Raw genomic sequence first — 21,835 nt, 5'->3', positions numbered from 1 at the left:
GAAACAGGAAGTCTCATTTCATCTTCGCGACAAAGCTTTGAGGTTGACAGTGTTGCTACCAGGTAAGGAATTTGAGGCATTGCAGCATTCTGTAATGTGCCTAAGGTCACACAGTTAATAAATGGAGAGGCACGGTGTATACAAAAGCGTGTAACTAGAACCTCACACGTGGCAGGTCCTGGACATGTTACCTGAATCTGATTGTGTGTAAAGTGATGCTTCTCCATCACACGTTAGATGTGCAGAATGCCTGAATATACCAATAATGATAGTCTTGAGTTGTTAAATTGGAAGAGTAGACTTTAAAGAATCTGCCAGGGTTTTTTTTTTTGTGTGTGTCACCTTTTATCATAGGATTTGGGGTCCATGGTTTCAATCTGTGTGGGTCACTGGCCATAGGGAAGGGACTTGTTCTTCACTTGTGATTCGTATTCAGACGAATATGATGCACTCCTGACACATAAACCTTTACGAATTTGGACACTTCAATACATAGAATATTATCGAGGTCATCATACTAATGTACAAGTGGCTGATCAGTAAGGATGGCTTTTTGAACTTTTCCTCTTGGAAGAATACCATTTCTGATGCAGTTGATATTATTAAAACAGAACTGACTTAAGGCTAGCAAAAGGATGTTTCTACATCATGCAGGAGTAAAAGAGTGATTTCATTTTGGGTATTACTTCTAAGGAAGTCAGTACTGGTAGCCTAATAGAGGTGGTAAGACTGATGGGTGAGGATTTGGGGTCTGCCAGCTACGACAGGGAAGAGCATCTTTTCTCTTGTTCACTCTTTCTCTGAGTGACTTTTAAATGTTGGGATCGCATAGTAGCATCTCCATTGTACCAGGATGATGGAGAGAAATTTCATTTAATGTAGGCATTAGAACATCTGCTGTCCATCTGTTAGGGGAGTTGTCAGTCTAATCAATAGGGTTTAAAGTTGTTATTTTATAGTTAAAAGTGCCTATGCTGTTGCTGTCTGGCAAATATCAAGTTTTTCTTTATGTGCATTTATTTGCTTTTATGAACCCAAAGATGGTGGTATAACCTATCCTTTTCATAATCAAAGCCTGAGAGTTAACGTGCTTCAGGGTTTATCTAGGATGACCAAGTTTGAGAGCGCATGGTGAGAGCGTTTCCAGGCCCAGTCATCTGCCAGGTCATGGAAAAGTCACAGTGCTGCAATGGTGCAGAAAAAAGATATCTGATCCTGGTCTGTAAATAGGCATTGACCGGTGTTTTCTGAGACTCGCACCTGCTCTGTTGTTCTTCTTGTGGTTGTCAGTAGGAAGGTGACTGCGTCACTTGTCTGATGGGCTTTGCTGATGACCATTGTCACCATATCCTGTTCACATTATATCTCCATCCATTTAGCATTAAATTTAAAAAATAGATGTATGTATTTGAGAGGCAGAGTGATATAAAGAGAGAGACCCAGAGAACAGCAAGCAGATAGAGAGTGGGTTCCTGTCCACTGGTTCACTCTCCAGATGCCCACAGTGGCTGGGGCTGGGCTGGGGCTGGACTGGGGCTGGGCTGGGGCTGTGCTGGGGCCAGAGCCAGGAACTGGGAATGCAGTCCAGGTCTCCTATGTGGGTGGTAAGGACCCGTTTACTTGGAGCCAGAAGCAGAGCAGGTATCAAACGCAGGCAGGCTGATGTGGGGTGCAGGCTGCCAGGCTAAATGCCCACTCCCCCATTAGCACTTTAACCTTTTTCAAAAAATGGTTTTTCAGTTTACACATACATGAGTTTCTTCACAGCCTTTCTTCATTGACCTGATTATATGGAGAAAAAAACTGTGTGTGTGACTGGAGGAGGCACAGCTTGGCATCTTCCTAGGTTCTCTCGATTCATTTGTTCAACAAATGTGTATTGAACATCTGTGTGCTCGCAGCTAAGCTAGGGACTGGCACACAGCAGTGAACTCCTACATCCATTTGTAAAACAGCCTCTATGCAGGCCACACTTCACTCTGGTAGGAATTCAAATGCTCAAAGAACATTGAGATAGGAATAAAAGCACAGAAATGGCAGGCTGTCAGCGAATTCAGTGGTTCTGTATGTTCAGCACCTAATTGCTTAACAGAATGTGGTTTTAGGGGATTTGCTAGGGGAAGCAGCTGTGCAACTCAGTTCAGTGGGTCTGAGTGGCACCTTTCTTAGGTCAGACCTTTCATCTGGCGTCTCGTGGGGCTTCCTTAAAAAAGACTACAGTCATGCACCGGGAAGAGGAACGGCTTGAATGTGAGATCAGTGAGTTGAAAAGGCACTTTTTGAAAGCTGTCACCTTCGAACAATTCTTCTGAATAGAGAAAGAATTGGGAGTTTCCAAGAAAAGACCAGAGTATGATAAAGACTTTATTCAAGTGGTCGTGGCCATTGGCAGTGAGAGCCTTATTTATTATGTAATGGTGTGATTGGGCATGTAAGTATTAAAGGATTGGGATGTATGAGCTGGCAACATGTGTAGCTATAGCTAACGGCCAAAACAGTCTTGGTCCTGATGTGGGCAATGAACTGATTAATTTTTCATCTAGGCTCTTGTCTCCTGTCGAGCTAGACATACTATGCGGAGACTGGTGTTGTGTGCAAACAAGAATAGTTTATTTGGGAGTGAGGGAACAAACATATGTTTACACACGAGTGTCAGTGCCTCACACAAAGAAATCCAATTGAGTGGACCAAAGAATTGTCCACAAACTAGGCAGGAAAGGGAAACCAAACAGTACCTGCAAAAGCAAAGCTCTGTCTGTATATAGGTAGGCAGCAAAAAGAGAAGAAACAAGAGTTCTGAAGAAACAGGCACAGCAGCTTGATGCAAGGTGCAGATGAAAAGAGACCGCTCTCCTATCTTCCACCCCTTTTCTATCCTCTGCAGGTCCAGATGTCAGGTGCATTATGGGAAAGCAGACATTTTGATTGACAGGTGAGGGGGGACTTCTGGCTCCACTCTGTTCTGAGTGGGGCAGTGCCGATTGTGGCTCAGCCTACTCCAGGGTCCAGCACCTGCGCCGAGAGACACCTGAGTGCTGGTCCCACCGTGAGTGGCTTGGGGCAGGGCCAGGGCCAGGCCGCTTCCACTTCCCTATCGGAATCCTGCATCAGTCCCAGTGTCAGGATCCCGCATCAGTCCCAGTGTCAGTTGCTGAGGACTCTTCATGCCCCAGACCTTCTCTTCCCCAGGTAAAAGAGCAGGTGCGGGCTGGAGCTGGCTCAGGGATCCGTGTTTACATCCAGATCCTCTGCTCTGTCTGCTCTATGTTTCTCTGAATTCTTACTAGGTGAGCACAGGCTCCATTCTGGAGTATTTATAATGCTGGTTAGGATTGTCTTTATTGGGGAAAATCAAACCAGATCAAATCAGTGAGCTCGCCAAAGATGTGCAGTCATGGGGCAAGAATCTGCATTTATTCCCTGGTCTTTGCAAAGTTAGGGAACTACCTACAAGACCACCCTTACTCTGATGCCAACTGCAAGTTTGGGGTCCCTGGGACCACCCTCGTGCTTGTTAATTCTCTAGAAGGACCCACAGAACTCCCTGGAATCGGTTACACCCACACTTACGGTTTATTTCTGTGAGAGGCTGCATTCTGAGCCGCAGGAGGAGGTGCACGGGGCCAGGTCCAGGAAGGGTGCAGATGCCCAGCTGGCGTGCCCGGCCCCGGTGTGTTCAGCAGCGGTGTGTGATGGTACTGCCAGGGAGCATCCAGCGTGCCTTCCAGAGGCTTCCGCTGGGGCTTGGTCCCATGTGGCTGACCCCGGGCTCCATCTGCTCCCTGTGAACCCTCCCCACCTCTGCCATGGCCCAAGGTAGACGGGTTTTTTGTTTTTTTGTTTCTTTTTTTTCTTTCTTTCTTTTTTTTTTTTTTTTAAATTAGGCAGTCACATTCCCAGGGCTTAGGGTTTACCTCTCAGGAGTGAAGGCAGCAGCCAGCCTCTTTCTCTCCACACCTGGTTGTAGGCTGACCCTGAGAATAGTGATAATGGTGATGACAGCAACAGTAGAGGTTTAAAGAAAGAACAACCTGCCTTTATGAGAAATGCCACACGCAGCTTGGTTTTGGTTGCCCCCTGCAACCTCCCCCCATAGTTAATGATTGTTATTTTTATAAAAGACACAATGGACAAAGCACAGGCTTTAAATGGTCCTGACTGGCATTTTTAAATGATTGACAGTGGTTTTATGGCCTTACTCTTATTTATAATTCAGAGTAGCCAACCCCATATTACAAATAGTTCCATGCTCTCTTCCTATGTTTAGATCTAAGCAGAAGAAATAATATGAATCAAAATAATCTGACACATGATTTTTAGATCTCTATAACAAAGTTAAAACAGCAAAAAATAAATGCAGAAAAGTCTGGACATGGGTTTCTTTTATTTAGACAGGATTCAGGTATTCATAGCAAATAATATTCTCTCTCATGGGTAATGGGACCTTGGGGAAATTAGTTTCCATAGTGATTGGCAAGTGGGAGATTATGATTTAACAGAATTTCCTGCAATGGTTATGGACAATATGGACATCATTTTAGGTTGCCTAAGCTGCAAGTGTGACGGCTCTAAGAAACCTACCAGTGAGGAAAGAATTGCATGTAGTGTTGGGTGTGGGGAGGGCAAATGGCCTGTTTAGTTGCATATACATAAGGATTGGAATTTGATTAAAAAAATGACTTAGTCTAAGAGCAGTGGGTTGAATCTCTAAAATAGATTAATCGGACTGCTCTCCCAGCAGAACAAATTAATCTTTAAAGGCAGAGAGTCAAGAAAATAAATGGACAACATGGTGGCAGTGGTTGTAAGTTAAAGGAGAGGGGAAAGTACCCAGCAGTTGCACTTAAGTAGGAATTTATTTAGCAGAAGTCGTTAAAGCAACAGCGGCCACAAACCCTTGCACTCAGGAGGGTCATGAGCCTCTGCAGATCCTGATGATAGCTGTGGTCAGTTGTGGTGGCCGGCAGCAGGTGGATGTCTCTAAGGGTAAACACCTGCTCCCTGTCCTCCCCGTCCTCCCCCACCCCCCGAGAGGGGAGCAGTGAGGCAGTGTCGATGGACTGTGCTCAGTGACTTCGGGAGCAAATCCCAGGGTCACGGGGGCTGGGGGCCCAACAGAGCTGTTTGAGGTGCTGCTTGGCTGTGTTTCGGGGGCAGTGCCTGGCTGGCGTCCTGGGTGACCTGGGGTGCCAGGCTCATGAAAGCTTACAGAGTGAGCTTTAAATGCGCCGCGGGGTCCTCGGCTGATGACCTTTGCCCTTTGGAACAGTTTTTGGGTGGAACCATGGGCTTTCAGAGAAGCCCATCCTACCCTCCCATCCCCCTCACTTCGCGAAACTGCTGGCCTCCACCAGGGTCACACTGGCCTGGTTCCCACCTGTCTGTTGAAGTCAGGCTTCTTGGAAGATCTGTCAGGCAGCCACCTGAAGCTGGTCCCCAGCTTGACCCAGTCCCCTATAGGGCAGTAGTGAGACTGAGGGTCAGCAGCAGATGGCTTCCATGAATATGCAAATAGTTCCTATGAATATGCAGATGTAAGGCAGTAACTGGTCCTGGGGAGGGTTGTGTAACCTGTGTCAGAGTTTCCGGCTGCCAGTTCCCTCCGCGCTGCCCCCTACCTGGTATTGGGGTGCGTGGTGGTGTGGAGAGAAGCGAGCTGAACATGAGAGCTCTCCGGGGATCCTGCTGATTCACAGTTACTGTGTTTGGTGAAGCCATTCCGCTAGCCGTAGTTTCAAGTATTTCTTTTAAAAGTCCTTTTATCAGGAAACACTTCTAATTAAAGGGACAGCATCTATATATCTTATTTATCTCTTTTTAAATTACTCAAAATACTTGAAAGAATGACTTCAGTCAGTTTAATTGCGTACAAGGCAGTAATGTGCATTGATTCTGCGGTCCTTTTTTCCTGCTTGCCAGTGGGCCCCTCTTGCTTTAAGCAGCGCGTTATCGTCAATGAGTGTGACACATTAATTACTCTGAATGACTGGGGAAGGCTACCCGACGCCCGGCTGGGGCGATAATTACAGAATGTGTGTCCATCTGCTGCCTCTGGCGTGGGCTGGAGCAGGCATGGACACGGGGTGAAAGTCGGAAGCCACAGGACCAGGAGGGATCAGGGGACAAGGGCTCAGGGGGAGGTGGCTGCAGCCATGCAGGGCCCTGGGGTAGAGCGAGAAGGGACCTTCTGTTTTCACGGCTGCTGCCGGATCCCCTGAGAACACGGCTCGCCCGCCTGCCTGGCCTTTTCCCTTCTTTTCTCTCTCTCCCTTTCTCTAAAGTACCTTGTAAATGAGCTGGCTATATGATGTGTACATTTCATTTTCCCAGCTCCCTACAAATGTTGCTCCTTTCAATCTGTTGTGTTTTTTATCTCTCTGGGGTGTGTGTGTGTGAGAGAGAGAGAGAGAGAGAGACAGGGAGGGTGGGAGGGAGGATCCTAGGCTCCACCCTTCCCCAGAAGGCTCTGGCCATCCCTTACCCCCGTCTGGCTGCTACCAGGTTTCAGATGCGCCCTGGAAACATTGGAGCTGCTCAGGCCCCTTGCCACACTTGCTTTTTCCTCACCCAGCTCACGCCCGAAGATTCCAGGGCCCTTTCTCCGTGCCTTTTCACGTTTATGCCTGAGTTGTAGGAATTCGTTGATTTACTCCTATAATGTTGCCAAGCCTCGGCTGAGCCCCTCTTGTCTATTAAGCCTGCTCAGAAACCGAAAGTGAGCAATCCAGGGCGCATGGAGGACTCTGGGCTTCTTAACTGTGCAGATAATACTTTGCAAGTTTTCCTTTTCAGTTTGCTCATTTTGCCCTAAGTTGGATGTCTGAAATTTATGCCTGTTAATACAGGCAGCTGTTGCTCATCTTTATTACTGTATAGCATCCCTTTGTATTAATGCACTGTAAGGTATTTATCTGTTCTGTGGCTACTCAGACAGTGTTCAGTTTGTCATTACTATGAATAATGGTGCAATAAAATGACTGCTGTTGAACTTGTGTACAAGAGGAATATACCAAGAAATGAGGTTGTTCTTGAATTTTTTAAAGTGATTTCTTTTTCTAAAGATTTTTTTTTTTTAAGTAGGGAGTCTAGTGCCATGGCGTAGCGGGTAAAGCTACCACATGAGATGCCAGTATTCATATGGATGCCTGTTCAAATCCTGGCTGCTCCACTTTAGATCCAGCTCCCTGCTGATGTGGCTGGGAAAGCAGTGGAAGATGACCCAAGACCTTGGACCCCTGCACCCATGTGGGAGACCCAGAAGAACCTTCTGGCTCCTGGCTTCAGATTAGCACAGCTCTGGCCGATGTGGCTGCTCTGGGAGTGAAACAATGGATGGGAGATCCCTCTCTCTCTCTCTGCCTTTCAAAAAATAAAAAATGTTTGTTTATTGGAAAAGTAGAATGTAAGACACACACACACACACACACACACACACACATATCTTCTATCTACTGGTTCACTTCCCAAATGGCCATAACACCACGGCTGGGCCACACGGAAGCCAGGAGCCAGGAACTCCATCCAGGCCTCCTACATGGCGGCAGGGGTCCAACCAGCTGGCTATGATATCAGCTGCTTTCCCAGGTACAGTCAGGACTTGAACCAGCACTCTGATATGGGAGGCTGTCGTCGTAAGCAGGGGTTTAACTACTGGGCCAGAATACCAGTTGCTATTCTTGGGTATTTATACCAGCTTGTATAACCACCAACAGGGCAATAAGAACTCCCTTTTAGCCTCCTTACTCCCACACACTTGGTATTGTTAAAAATTTTTGTCAGTTTGATGATACGCACTATGTTTTTTTTTTTATTTTTATTTTTTGACAGGCAGAGTTAGACAGTGAGAGAGACAGAGAGAAAGGTCTTCCTTCCATTGGTTCACCCCCCAAATGGCCGCCACAGCCAGCGCACTGTGCTGATCCGAAGCCAGGAGCCAGGTGCTTCCTCCAGGTCTCCCATGCAGGTGCAGGGCCCAAGCACTTGGGCCATCCTCCACTGCACTCCTGGGCCACAGCTGAGAGCTGGACTGGAAGAAGAGCAACCGGGACAGAACCGGCGCCCCAACCAGCACTAGAACCCGGGGTGCCGGTGCTGCATGTGGAGGATTAGCCTAGTGAGCCACGGTGCCAGCCACACACTATGTTTTAATGCACCCTTCCTGCCTTAGTTAAGCCTTAGTTAAGCTACTCTTGTTCCTCACATACTTTCTGGCTGTTCAGGGTCCTGCCTTATAGGAACAAATCTATTACAGCTCATTTTAGGCATTCATCTCTGAGCCTTCTCCTTTGTTTGTAATCCAAGATGTCCACCTCCTGCATGTCGGTTTCTTGCGTCAGCGTGCGGTCCTTGGTCCTCAGGACACAGGGTCTCTGCCCCATGAGGAGCAGTGCATGAGGTGCTTTGTGCCGCTCCAGGTTTGTCCCCCGCCCCAGGGCTGGACCTCACGGCCCATGGTGAACCAGGCAGCGGGGGAGGCGGATGCTGGGGTCCAGATCCTAAGGGCGTATTTGAGGAGCGTTGGGACAGAGCTGCTGTAACAGCCTGGAAGACAGGTGCTGCTTGTCCCGAAAGACGGGCCAGGCAAATGGTTCATGGCAGTTAGCTGAGACAGTGTTTCAGCTGTGGGAGTACTCGAGTGGCTAGTAGGAGACTGGGAGAGAGATGTTCATCCAGGAGCAAATTTCCTGGAGACGGAAGAGGGAGAAGGAGCAGGCCCTTCACTCCAAAGAGGTCCTTGTGATCTCTGTAGGCCTGACACTCACCAGATCATCTGCTCTCAGGAGCGCTCCTGGAGCGAGGAGCTTCCTTTGTTTGCCCTGTCATCTGCTGGGCCCACATGTTCACACACTCAGCGCCGCGCTCATGGCTTGCAGGGACAGAGCCTGTCCCCCTGTCTTCTTTCCAAGCCAGCCCTTGAGCTCCTGGGAAGGAAGGCCTCGGCGTCTTGACGCGTGGGGTAGGGTCTGGCACAGACTCCACCGGGGGCAGAGTGAGGGCTCACGATGTATTTATACCCAGCTCGGCTGGCATCCAGGGACCTGGATGCAAATATTTGCATTGTGGCCTTGGGCAGATGACTTGTAATGAACTAAGCATCAGCTTTTCTGAGCCGGGAAACCTGCTGCTTTGGAGTAAATATAGTAACATGTTGCGAGGCTGCGAATGCTGTTACTTTTCTTCATTTTCTTTGGATCAAGCATAACCAAGACTAAATACAGACCCCACATCCACAAGGTGTTCCTCACCCAGGCGCTCAGCCACTGAAAGGTCAAAAAGCGTTGAGCTCCACACATCACAAAAGATCCTGGCCTCTGTGGCTGAAGATTCTCCTTTAAAAACTTAACATTTTGGGGTTGGTGCTGTGGCACAGTGGGTTAAAGCCTGGCCTGCAGTGCCGGCATCCCATTGGGCAGGTTCTAGTCCCAGCTGCTCCTCTTCCAATCCAGCTCTCTGCGGTGGCCTGGGAAGGCGGTAGAGGATGGCCCATGTCCTTGGGCCCCTGCATCTTCATGGGAGACCCAGAGGAAGCTCCTGGCTCCTGGCTTCTGATCAGCTCAGCTGTGGCCAATGCATCATTTGGGGAGTGAACCACCAGATGGAAGACCTTTCTCTCTCTCTCTGTCTCTGTCTCTCTCTCTCTCTGTGACACTGTCTTTCAACTAAATAAAATAAATATTAAAAAAAAATCCTTATGAATGAATGCAGAGGCTCAAGGATTTTAAAAACAGAAAACCTTAGCATTTTTGCTTGGAATTCCTACAGATGAGGACCTGCTCGGGTTCCTTCCTCCTTTTAGCATGTTCCATGTATGTCCAGGTTCCAAGGAGGGGGCCATAGAAGGCAGTGGAGAGACGTCTGGAGATAGACTGCTGTTTTTTTAATAAAATGCATGCAGTATATCTTCCAAGACAGGCTTATTCTGCCCCATAAAGGAAGTTTCAAATTTACAATGATCCAAATCATACACAGTATATGCTTTGACTACAATGGGAGTAAATTAGAAATCAGCAGCAAAGCAATCTCAGGAACACTAAATGACACGTTTCTTTTCACTCTCTCTCTTTTTTTTTAAAGATTTATTCATTTAATTGAGAGGTAGAGTTACAGAGAGAGGGAGATATAGAGAGAAAGGTCTTCCATCCACTGGTTCACTCCCCAAATGGCTGCAATGGCCATAACTGGACTGATCAGAAGCCAGGAACCAAGAGCTTCTTCTGGGTCTCCCACGCAGGTGCAGGGCCCCAAGCACTTGGGCCATGCTCCACTGCTTTCCCAGGCCATCAGCAATGAGCTGGATCACAAGTAGAGCAGCCGAGACTCAACCTGGAGCCCTTGTGGGATGCCAGTGCTGCGGGCAGAGGCTTAACCTACTACACCACAGCACCGTCACCTAAATGATGCATTTCTAAATATCCCATAGCTCAGAGAAGATGTGAATTAGAAAATATCTTAAACAGAAAGAAAGAAAAGCCACCATATAAAAATTTGTGACCAACCCAGTGGCTAAAAATGGAATATATAGCACTAAATGTCTATACTAGAAAAAACTAAAATCAGTGACTTCTGCTTCTACTTCAGAAACCAGGAAAAGGAGAAAAAAATTAAATTAAACATAAAATAAGGAGTAGCAAGGAAATAATAAATATGGGAGTATAAATCAGTGAAATAGAAAATAGAAAAACAACAAATATAATCAGTGAAATGAAGGCCCGTTCTCAGAAAAGGCCAACGCACTGATAAACCTGTAGCCACACTGGTACTGGGAATAGAGCAGACAAAGGACCGAGATCAGGAAAGAGGGAAGTGACATTGCCACAGATTCATAGATATGAAGACCTTGTGCTAGAAGTTCAACAACTTACATGAACTAGGCCTGTGGTAGTGCAGTAGAAGAATTACATATTTGATGTCTGTCTCTATTTATTTCACTTTCTACCTGTCACTTCCTGATATTTGGGTGCTAGGTACCCTTTGACCCCCGATCCTGACACAGAACTCCTATGGGGTGGGGGACCCTAAACTCCAGGTGTACAGTGTTGGAACTGAATAGACTCACAGGACGTCCTGTTGGTGTGCACTGGGGATTACTTGATGTGTGAGGAAGCTCCCCACCCTGATACTCCTGTTAGTGACCAGAATGTGCTGTGTCGGGGATGTGAGAGAAGAAAAGTTGCTTGTTTTTCCTTTATCATATATGTAAATATCTTAAAATATATAAGATCTAGGAAAACCTCCCTTAAAAAATTTTAAAAAAATGTCCAGGCTCAGTAGGCCCCACTGGGGAATTTTGCTGGACATCTAACAACAGAATCACAAAGTCCACCAACTCTGCACAAACCCTTGCAGAAGCTGGGGAAAGAAGGCATGCTTCTCCACCATCCTGTGACTCAAGCATTACTCTGACACCGAAACCAAGGACATTACAAGAAAAGGATTGGATACATGAATATCTCGTGCAAACATAGATGTAAAAATCAATTGAAAATTCTACAAAATTAATTTCAATAATATTTCTTAAAAGATAAGAGATTACAGTCAAGTAAGGTCTATTCTAAGAATGGGAGGTTGATTTAATGTTAGATAACCAGCATAACTAACTGTATCAACAAACTAGGAGGAGAAAATTCTTATCATCATGTCTGTAGACACAGACAAAGCATTTGAGAAAACTCAATATCTATTTCCAATAAAGAATCCCAGCAAAGTAGGATGAGAAAGCAACCTTCGTAAACCTATAAAGAACGTCTGTAAGAAACCCACAGGCCAGTACCAGACTTAGTGGGAAAAGACTGTGTGCTCCCCCGAAACCAGCAAAGTGATCTGCATTCCCCTATCCCCATTTTTACTCAACATTTTGTTGGGCCTTCTAGCCAGTACAGTTAGCAAGAAAAAGAGACTCAAGGAGTTTAAACTGGAAGAAGTAAAATTATCCTGATACACAAACAACATGATCATGTAGATAACCCAACAGAATCTGCAAAAAATCTCTAAGAACTAATAATATGAGTTGAGTATGCTTTCAGGATATAAGATAGGTATGTGAAAATCTATTGAATATATACTTGCAACAATTAGAAATAAAAACATACCATTTACAATAACATCAGCAAAGCTGAATACTTATGAATATATTTGACAAAAGATGTGCTCTATCTGAACATTGAAAATTGGGAAACATTGCTGAGATGATTAAAGAAGGCAAGTGAGAGTAGAGGTATACCATATTCATGAGTTAAAGGATCATTATTGCTAAGATGTCAGTTCTCCAGATACAATGCAATCTCAGTCAAAATCTCGACAGGCTGTTTTGGCAGAAATTTACAAGCTGATTGTAAAATTCTAAAAAAATTTAAAGGACCCAGAATAGCCACACACAATTTTAAGAAAAATCAATGAAGACTAGTATTACCTGAAAACAGGTGAGGAGTTAAGCAAATGGTGGCGCATCTGTATGATGGAATGCTACTCAACAACAAAAAAAATAGAAATGAACTCTCAGTATGGCTGAATCTACTAATTGTAGTGACAGAAAACAGATCCACATTTTCTGGAAGAGGAAGGGATTGCAAAGGGGCCCAAAGACACTTCTGGAGGCACTGAGTATATTATTACGTTGACCCTACAGATTGTATGTGCTGTTTGTATACCTTAAATGTGTCCAGTTTATGGCACAGTAGTTGTACCTTAATAAAACTGCTCTCACACACAAAAAGTCACAGTGAACATTTTACTGGGGGGAACTTCTTCCCAACCATTCAACTAAGGCCTCTGTCGTGAACACAAGGGCCCCTTCTTGCCCAATCCAGTGGCTTTGTCTGTGTCCTTGGTTTACTTAAGCTCTCACTGAGTATCTCTTCCTTCTGGAAACACTTTCTATTCTTGGCTTCTTAATGGTACACCCTCTGGTTCGCCCCTGCTCCCCCCATCTCTTATGGCTCCGATTCCTCCACCTGACCTCACTTGCTGAGGCCTCTGGTCTTGATCTTTGGCCTTCTAGCTGCTCTGTGTACACTTACTCTCCAAAGTAATTCATCTTGTCATCTGTGCTGTCCAACAGCGTTTTCTGTGGCACTGGAAATGACTCTGTCTGTATTATTTAAGTAGGTAGTCACTAGTCACATATGGCTGTAGAGTACTTGAAATGTGATTAGTAAGCTTAACTCAATATTAAATTTTATTTCTTTTGATGAATTTAAATTTAAATAGTCACATGTGCTTACTGGGTGCTGTAGGGCATAGCCTATATTTAGATCATCGTGTGTTTGCAGATTTTGGGTGAGGACACATTAGATGATGCTAACCTATTATTTTTTTCAAAAAGGAAAATACTGCAAGTTTGACTGACACAGAACCATCATTTCAGCCTTATATCTCTGTGGATCACACATAGGTATCTTGTTATTGTTGCTGTTGTTTGTTTTTACATTGAAAGCTGCTGATCTAGATGCTACTGATGTGCATATTTTATGCTTTCAGCCAAGGGGGAGACCCAACATTGTATTTGTTGGCTTCCTGACATCTCATCACAAATCCGTGAACTTGGTTTCTTCCTCCTCCGGTTATTCCCCCTCTCAGCACATGGCACCATCCTTTCTTCTGGGTGTGACCTTGACTCCCTTCTTGTCCCATTTCCCTCCTCCACCATCCCCTGCCCCCATTCAGTCCAGCTGCCAAGTCTATTGGCTCTGCCTATGAAGTGGGCCCCACATCTGCCCACTTATTTCCATTTTGGTTTCCATTAACAGACTCTAAGCCACCGGTATCTCTTGTCTGGACACTGCAAAAATACTTCTTTCATTCCACATTGAAATTGACCTTTAATTCATCTTCATAAGACTCAAAGAAAGCTCATGGAAACGTGAATCAGGTGGTGTTGTGTCCCTACCTCACAGCCTCTGGAGGCTTCCCTTCTGCTGTACCAACAACACTCTTACTCTGGCCAAGGAGGTCCTCTCCCAGCACCCCCGGCAATGCTCTACCACACTCACTCCAGCCTTTCTGTGCCAGGGATGCCCGTGCCTTGGCTTCTCTGCAGGGCTCTGCTTGTGTGCTGTGACCAGGGTCCCCAGGTCTTCTCCAAGCTGACCTGTCTCTGTTCACCGCCATCTCAACTCAGACGTCCTCTCAAAGGGGCAACCCTTCTCTGACTTAATCAGAGTCCCTAACCCAGGTCTGAGTTGTGAACTGTGGCTACCAGTCTCGAGTGCTGTTGAGAAACATGAGACGAGCATCAGAGTACTTTTGGTTAGAAAGCCTTGAGAATCCTCTGTCACCAACAGCATCCTGTGTGAGTGGCGCTGCCACGTTTCTGTATGGAGTCAATATTGGTGTCACTGGTTTTTAGCTTGCTGTTTTCAGCTGAACATTCCATTATGCAAACTTTTAAAATATGCACATAATGAACAATGACAGTATATTAAGATGCAGGCTATAAATTATGTTACTACAGAATTTAAAACGAGACTTTTTCATTAATGTTAGTATGCCATAAACATAAGACAAATTATTTATTTAAACTTTAAAAAAAGACTTAGCTACTTTTTAAAAAATTTAATGTCTTTTTCATTTCCTTTGAAAGGCGAAAAGAGAGAGACGGAGAGTGTGCATGATATCAACCTGCTTGTTCACTTTCCAAATGCCTGCAAGAGCCAGAACTGGGCCAGGCCAAAGTCAGGAGTGGAGAATTCCATGTGGGTCTCCCACATGGGTGGCAGGGACCCAAGTACTTGATCTGTTACCTGCTGCTTCCCCGTGTTCTCATTAGCAGGAAGCTGTGACCAGAAGCAGAGGTCAGACTCAAAACTCAGACACAGCAATATGGGACGTCCAAAGCAGTGTCTTAACTGGTGCTCAAATACCTTCCCCCTTTTAAACTTTGTAATCTGAGATTTATGCACATGTTAAACAACCATGATAGTCTGTGTCGCTCCCCCTCTTCGTGGAGGAACGACACTAAGCCCTGCCTAGGCTTCATATCCGAGTCACGGCACCATTATGTCGCTCCCCCTCTTCGTGGAGGAACGACACAGGACCCTGCGCTGTTCTTTCGTCTGCTCGGCCCTCCCCGGGTTTGCTGCTGGTTCTTCCCGGGTTGGCTACTGTCCCTTCCACCTCCGTGGAAGGGCAGTTCCCCCTGGCCACATTCCCCACTTCCGCAGGGGAGCGGCACACCGCCGGCCAGCTCTCTTGGGGGCTGCACAGGTGTTCCCCTTAGATGTTCCCCTTAGATGTTCCTAGTGCATGCCGTCTCTCTCCTCCTTTATAGTCCTCCTCCACCAATCCTAACTCGGCTGCCCACACGCCGAGTACGCTGCTCTCCTCCAATCAGGAGCAAGTCCTACAGTTTATTAGTTGAACTGGAGGCAGCTGTGCGGAAGCTGTTTACTTCTCTCCCAGCGCCATATTGTGGGAGAGCAGATGCATAGAATAAGTCTTAATTCCAGTAACTCAGTCCAGTCCGGATTGCTCCCCACAGTCTGTTGGAGAGAATATCAATTTGGCTTAAGTGACCAAATCCCTTTCATATTTAAGAGAATGGCACGTTATTCTTCATGTGATTTTGGTCTTTACTTTGTGAAAAATGTTTTTAAAATAGTGCAGAAAAAATTACGGAGGTTATGAAAATAAATTTTCAGAGTTTTTGATTCTCACCTTTGTTTCTAGAAAAAAGAAAGAAAATTTACACCCAAGTGCTAAAGTAGTGTATAGTTGCCAATCGAGTAAAAGATTTTAAAAATAACAAAATTGAAACTGTACTGGTGTGCTGAACACCAGTATTGGTTAAACCGTGTAGTAAAGGGGGCAAAAGGAAAGCCATTTAACTTTTCAAATTGAAAGTTGAATATAACAGGGGAAATAAGACACTATTTCCACCCGAGAAAATTTCTTACAGAGACAGTATTCAGAACATTAACATGGGGCCTAGATTTTACTTTCCTTGTGTTTCATTCTGTGCAAGTTTAGAAATAATGATGATTAAAATATTTGTATCCTTTGACCTACTTGCAGAGTTAGCCCTCTAAATGGAATATTGCAGCCTGCAGACACAGGTGCTAGTTAGAATTTTGGAAATCCAGGCAGGAACTATACAAAGATCCAGAGTTGGGAAGTTAAGCAGATTGTACAGCACTCATACAGTACAACAATGCATAACCATTCCTCTTCATTTTTAGGAAGGCCGTTTAATGTTGTGGGAGAAGGCTTCTGCCATAACACTGTGGGGGGGGCGGAGAGAAAGAATATACTTACACAGTATGGTCTTAATTAGGTAAAAACAATGTCCATAGAATGAAGTGTTCATAGTGGTTATTTCTGAAGAGTACATTGCTGCTGTTTTGTACTTTCCAACTTTTTGAGAAAAAAGCACATAGCACATTTATAATAGCAGAAAGGTTGTTTAGCAAAGCATTGTGGGGGTTAATGGACTGGATATTTCAGCTTGTGTTTTAAAGCTGGGGAGTAGCATAGGGCATGTTTGCTCTGGGAGCTTGCGTTCGAGAGCACGGCTTGAAGCAAGGAGATGCCCACCACCCTGATGGAGACTAAGGTTTCCTGGTAGGTTTGTTCTCCGATGGTCCCCACTGGGCACAGATCTCTCCTCCACCGGTGATCAGGAAGCAGACTGGCTGTCAGCTTTGTCTTTGACAAATGTCATATTGGAAGATGAAGCATTTATGACCTAATAAAGGTGACTTGTTGGGTAGCGAAACATTTGCAAACACGAGGCAACAAGGACAGATTCCTGATGGTGTTTGGTGGAAGTCATTCTAGATCACTCTTCTGTCTTTGGGTTCTGATCATTTGCAGGTCATGAAATCATGTTGGTAGGTTTCCCTCAGCATTAATGTATAAGTGGAAGATCAGAGAGTATCCATGTAGTATTTGTCCTGAAAATCTCAAGTCCAGGGCTGTGAGAGTGTGTGGGGGTGCTGAATTAGAGTGTGAAATGTGTCTTTGCTCTGGTTTGTAAGTCCCCCTGGTGGTCCTGATGCAGGCCCAAGTTTGGGAAGCACTGGTCTAGCCTTGCTAGCGCAGGTGCGGTCCAGGGACTCCCACAAGCATCCCCTGTGAGCTAGGTGGAGAAGCGCAATCTCAGACGCCAACCTGGACCTAACCACAAATGCCTGCAGGGACTGGGTGGAGGTTCGTGATGGAAGGTGGCCTGATTTTCTCCCTAAAGAGAGTGCAGCGGGAAGGAAGCGTTGCAATGTGAAGTTTCAGCATGCTTCATTTGTTTTGTTTTGTTCTTAAAGATTAATTTACTTTTATTTGAAAGGCAGAGTTAGAAGGGCAGAGAGAGAGAGAGAGAGAGAGAGAGAGACATCTTCCATCGACTGGTTCACTCCCCCAAATTGCTGCAATGGTTGGGGGCTGGGCCAGGCTGAAGCCAGGAGCCAGGGGCTTCATCCAGGTCTCCCACGTGGGTGCAGGGCCCCAAGCACATGGGCTCTCCTCTGCTGCTTTCCCAGGGACACTAGCAGGGAGCTGGATCACATTGTGCAACAGCTGGCAACTGAAAAGGGGTCATACAGGATTCCAGGGTTGTGGGCAGGGGGCTTAACCCTCTGTGCCACAATACCAGTCCTAAGCATGCTTGTTTTTTGTTTTTTTTTTTTGTTTTTTTTTTTTAAACATTTCCTGGAGAACACATCCAACCACATTGATCAATGAAAATCATCTGCAATCGACATAAATTACTTTAGGCAGATTTTTAAACAGATTTTAATAGCGTGATCTCTCATATGAATTGCTTCTATGTCTTTTAGGAATTTATCAAAGAGCTCCTCTCTCGGATAAGAGGCATGCGGAAACTGAGCCCTCCACAGAAGAAGAGCGTATGATTCTGGATCAGGGCGGAGTTCTCCGGAGACGAAGACAGGGTTCTGGGATGTAGACTCCATGACGACTTTTGTTAAAGAATAGTTGTCCTTAAGAACAAGTGGTTTGGTTTGTTTTTTTGTTTTTTTTGTTTTGTTTTGTTTTTGTTTTGTTTTGTTTTTGTTTTTTTTTGGTGTGCAGGGGAATCTTCTACACATTTATTCAAGATCATTGCTGTTGCTGTTTTTAAAGGTTTTTGATAGTGTAATATTTTAATAGCCAAGATATCATGACTCTAACTACAGCCCAGCCAAGGATTATCAAAGCAGGTGGACATTCAGAGACGGGCCAGGGCAGGCAGCATTTTCTGCAAGGACTCAGGCGTTCAGGACCTTACTCCACAGAGAAGATGGTTTTCTTACAGCTAATTTGGGAATACTTTTTTCTTATATTGTACATCTGACTCACAGGTCAAATTTCTCATACTTGTATATATCTACACACCAGTCATTTAAGATGTCGCTGTGAGCTTCATTTCACATTGACGGAATAAACTCCTTGCCGTCCCTTAGTGGGAGGTCACTGGGCTGTTCTTCCCGTCCGTGCAGCTGACCCTCAACATTCACTCTGTGCACCAAAGTGAAAGAATTCGGAGTATCCGTTATTCTCACGCACTCCGCTACGACAACGTTGAGTTGGTCAAGGGCTTCATTTATGGACTTTGTATTATTTCATTGGTTGGGATGCTTTGCCAGGTCATGTGCTTATTGCCTCATTTGTGGTCTTTTACAGTTTTATGAACCCTTTGTTTGAAGAACGAACTTGATTTCTAGAGAAATGCCCACGCTCTCAGAGCAGTGTTTTGCAGCAGAAGGGGAAGCATGGGATAGCATTGAATTCTCCGCTTTCAACCAAATACTGGGTGTTGTTCCCTCTCCCTGAAAGCAGATCAAAAGGTGGTTACCAAGGCAGTGTGTTCTTCCTTTGACGCAGTCTGGTCCCTCCTGAGCCTGGGTGGCACCAGACTGGGAGTGAGACCTCAGGGCTGGACAGGTGGAGGAGTGACAAGACCGCTAGTATGGCACCATTTGCTGATTTGGAAGCACGGAGATTGCATTTCCATGGCTTATGGTGAGAGCTTTGGGGGGGGGGGTCCTGGCCCTAATTATGCACCCCTGTCCCCATGCTCAGAGCCGGGCCTGAGCACAGCCCAAAGTTGAATTCAGCTGGGATGTGGGCGGGGTCAAAGGTAAGAGAAGAAACTCTTCTTTCAGGTGGCCCCTGCTGTCTCCCTGTGCAAACCCCACCTGCTCTAAGGTGTCTCCGGGTGGCCCTGTCTGAGCACAGGGGTCAGGCATTTTCTATCAAGGGTGCTCTGAACATATTTTATTTTTTAAAAGAACTATGTTTGTGAATTTTACGTATACTGGCAAGCTTTTGAAAATGTATTTAATTTTGTAATGTTTACCAATGATTTATTTACAAGCTACTTACTGAAATAAATGGAGCTGCTTACTGATCTGTTTACACATATGCCTCACCCAACCCGTGGATGGGATGATGTTGCTTTGTTCGTTCTTTGAGGGGCATGCGGTACCAGCATCTGGGTTTTTATTTAAGGTATTTCCAGGCGCGTAGTCCTGGCTGTGTCTGAGGTGTCGTCAGTCAGATGGAGCTGTGGACACAGAGCAGCCGGGCCACCTTGTCAGGGTCACCTTCAGCAGGTACCAGGCCATGTCTCTTCCCTGTCATTAAAACTCCCATTTCCCACCTAATAGAAATCTCCAGGAAGAATTTGAATCCATTAAATATTCTAATTATTGTCGCTCCCCGTCTTCATGGATGAACGACACAGGACCCTGCACTGTTCTTTCGTCTGCTCGGCCCTCCCCGGGTTTGCTGCTGGTTCTTCCCGGGTTGGCTACTGTCCCTTCCACTTCCGTGGAAGGGCGGTTCCCCTTGGCCACTTTCCCCACTTCCGCAGGGGAGCGGCACACCGCCGGCCGGCTCTCTCGGGGGCTGCTCAGGTGTTCCTTCAGATAGATGTTCCTGGTGCATGTTGTCTCTCTCCTCCTTTATAGTCCTCTTCCGCCAATCCCAACTCGGCTGCCCACACGCCGAGTACGCTGCTCTCCTCCAATCAGGAGTAGGATCAGCTCCTGGAGGTCATCACTCAAGTTGGCAAGAGGCAGCTGCGTAGAAGCTGTTTTCTCCTCTCCCAGTGCCATATTGTGGGAGAGCAGATGCATAGAATAAGTCTTAATTCCAGTAACTTAGTCCAGTCCGGGTTGCTCCCCACAATTATTATTAGAGCTCACGGCCAGAAACATGCAGAACTGGCAGGATTTTCCATTTGGCTTGACCAGCCCAAGTTACCATCTTCCAACAAAGCGAGAATTCCCTTCTTCCACGCTCACGGCCCCTCCCCCACCTTGCTCTGGGCCTAGCTTCACTAATCACCCTGAGTGCCCCCACCCCCCAGAAGCTTGGGCCTCTCCCATAACTCCTGGTCCTTCCCAGCACAACAAGCTTGCCCCCTGCTAACACCCCTCAAAGCTGTCTCTGGTTAAACTTCTGTTATTGGCTGCAGGTAGTTTGGAATCTTTAACTTCTCGGTGTCCAGTCTCTTCTCTACTTGGTGTCCATCATGACCTGGGCATTCTGCCCCTGCTTAAAACCCAGCCCCTCTGCTTGCTTTCTTAGCAGCTGGTTCCTGTCTCCTGCCTCTGCTATTGGCCTTATGCTATTGTGCAGTCCCACTGAATTCCTTGGGGTTTCTGGAGCATTCTATATATCTCCTCCTCCCAGACTTTATAAAATCGATGGCCTTGGCCTGAAACAGCCTCTTCGTCAGCTCTACCCAGAGAGCATGGTTGGATCTGCCTGAAGCTTCCACCCAGGGCTGCAGCGTCCGCCCTGTCACAGCGTGTATCTCTGGTATGGCCAGCACGCCCACCTGTTTGCCTCTCCTGCTAGACTCTAGGACCTTTGAGGTGACTGGGACTTAATCCTAGGCTAAGCCCATCAAGGAGTTCAGTATGTGTTTGCCAATAGAATATGACAAATGATTCTTTAAGAAAACTCAACTGTTTGCTTCGCAGCGAGGGCATTGGTTTTTAGAACTGACTGTACATTTAAAATGACCTGGGACACTTTAAAAACAAATGAAGCTTGGACCCCGGGCAGTTCTGAGCAGTTGTATCAGAACCTCTATGACCAGAGCTGGGGTGTTTCTTCAAGTTCTCCGGAATGAGAATCACCAGGCTGCCGGATGGCTCTAGTTCGACCTCAGCTCCTCATATGAATTTATATAGCAGCAGGTGGCAGCTGTGACATTAGCACACTGGCTATTTATCACATATATAGTCTCATCACTAGGGGAAGGGCTGCAAAGTATCTGAATTCTAGTTCAGTGTCGCCTAACATTCAGTGTTCAGTCCAAGTTTAAACTTCATGCAGCAACTTCTGTTTATAACAGTTGTCATCAAAGTTCGCACGGTGCTGAGAGCTCATAAGCTTCATCTCACTTAATCCTGACCTTCATCTTGTGAAATAGATGCACTATACTCATCGTACGGGTGAGAAAATAAATGCCCAGAGGCTTAGCAGCTTACCTGGGGTCACACAGGAACAGAACTGATACAAACCCGAGCAAATTGGACTCTGAAGCCCTCATTAACTTGACTTTTCCTTCCTCTGTAGTGGGTTACTGCCAGCCCCACTCACAGCTGTGAGACCCGGGAGGGGCATCCTGGTTGAGCCAGGTCCCTGAGTTGATGGGGTTAGGTTGAAGGCTGTGTGGATGGAGTGGGTGCTTAGCCACCCGTGTGGCTTCCCATCACCATAATGCCCCTGGACTTGGGCTTAGCACCTGAGCATGGAGTACCTCCTTCCATCACTTTCCTAAGAAAACAACGTTTTTCAACTCCTGAGATATACAGAGTTCATATCAAGTTGAATTCATAGTCAAGTCCATATCACTGAGTCTCCATTAGAGACTCTGTGCTGTGCAAGGTCA

General features: G+C 46.1%; 1 long non-coding RNA gene across 2 annotated transcripts in view; it reads left to right on the top strand.

Annotated features, from left to right (window-relative positions):
* PPP1R14C (protein phosphatase 1 regulatory inhibitor subunit 14C) overlaps positions 1 to 19,336 on the top strand; it is a 100,315-nt gene extending 80,979 nt beyond the window's left edge. For both annotated transcript variants that reach the window (XR_007915900.2, XR_007915901.2), the window contains one exon: positions 17,766 to 19,336. This is a non-coding gene — a long non-coding RNA (protein phosphatase 1 regulatory inhibitor subunit 14C). The remainder of the gene's footprint in view (positions 1 to 17,765) is intronic.
* The last annotated feature ends 2,499 nt before the right edge of the window (positions 19,337 to 21,835 follow it).

Source organism: Oryctolagus cuniculus, chromosome 5 (assembly GCF_964237555.1).
Source record: "Oryctolagus cuniculus chromosome 5, mOryCun1.1, whole genome shotgun sequence".
Taxonomy (NCBI): domain Eukaryota; kingdom Metazoa; phylum Chordata; class Mammalia; order Lagomorpha; family Leporidae; genus Oryctolagus; species Oryctolagus cuniculus.
Note: the sequence above shows the minus strand (reverse complement) of the source record. Positions and strands in the feature narration are given on the sequence as shown.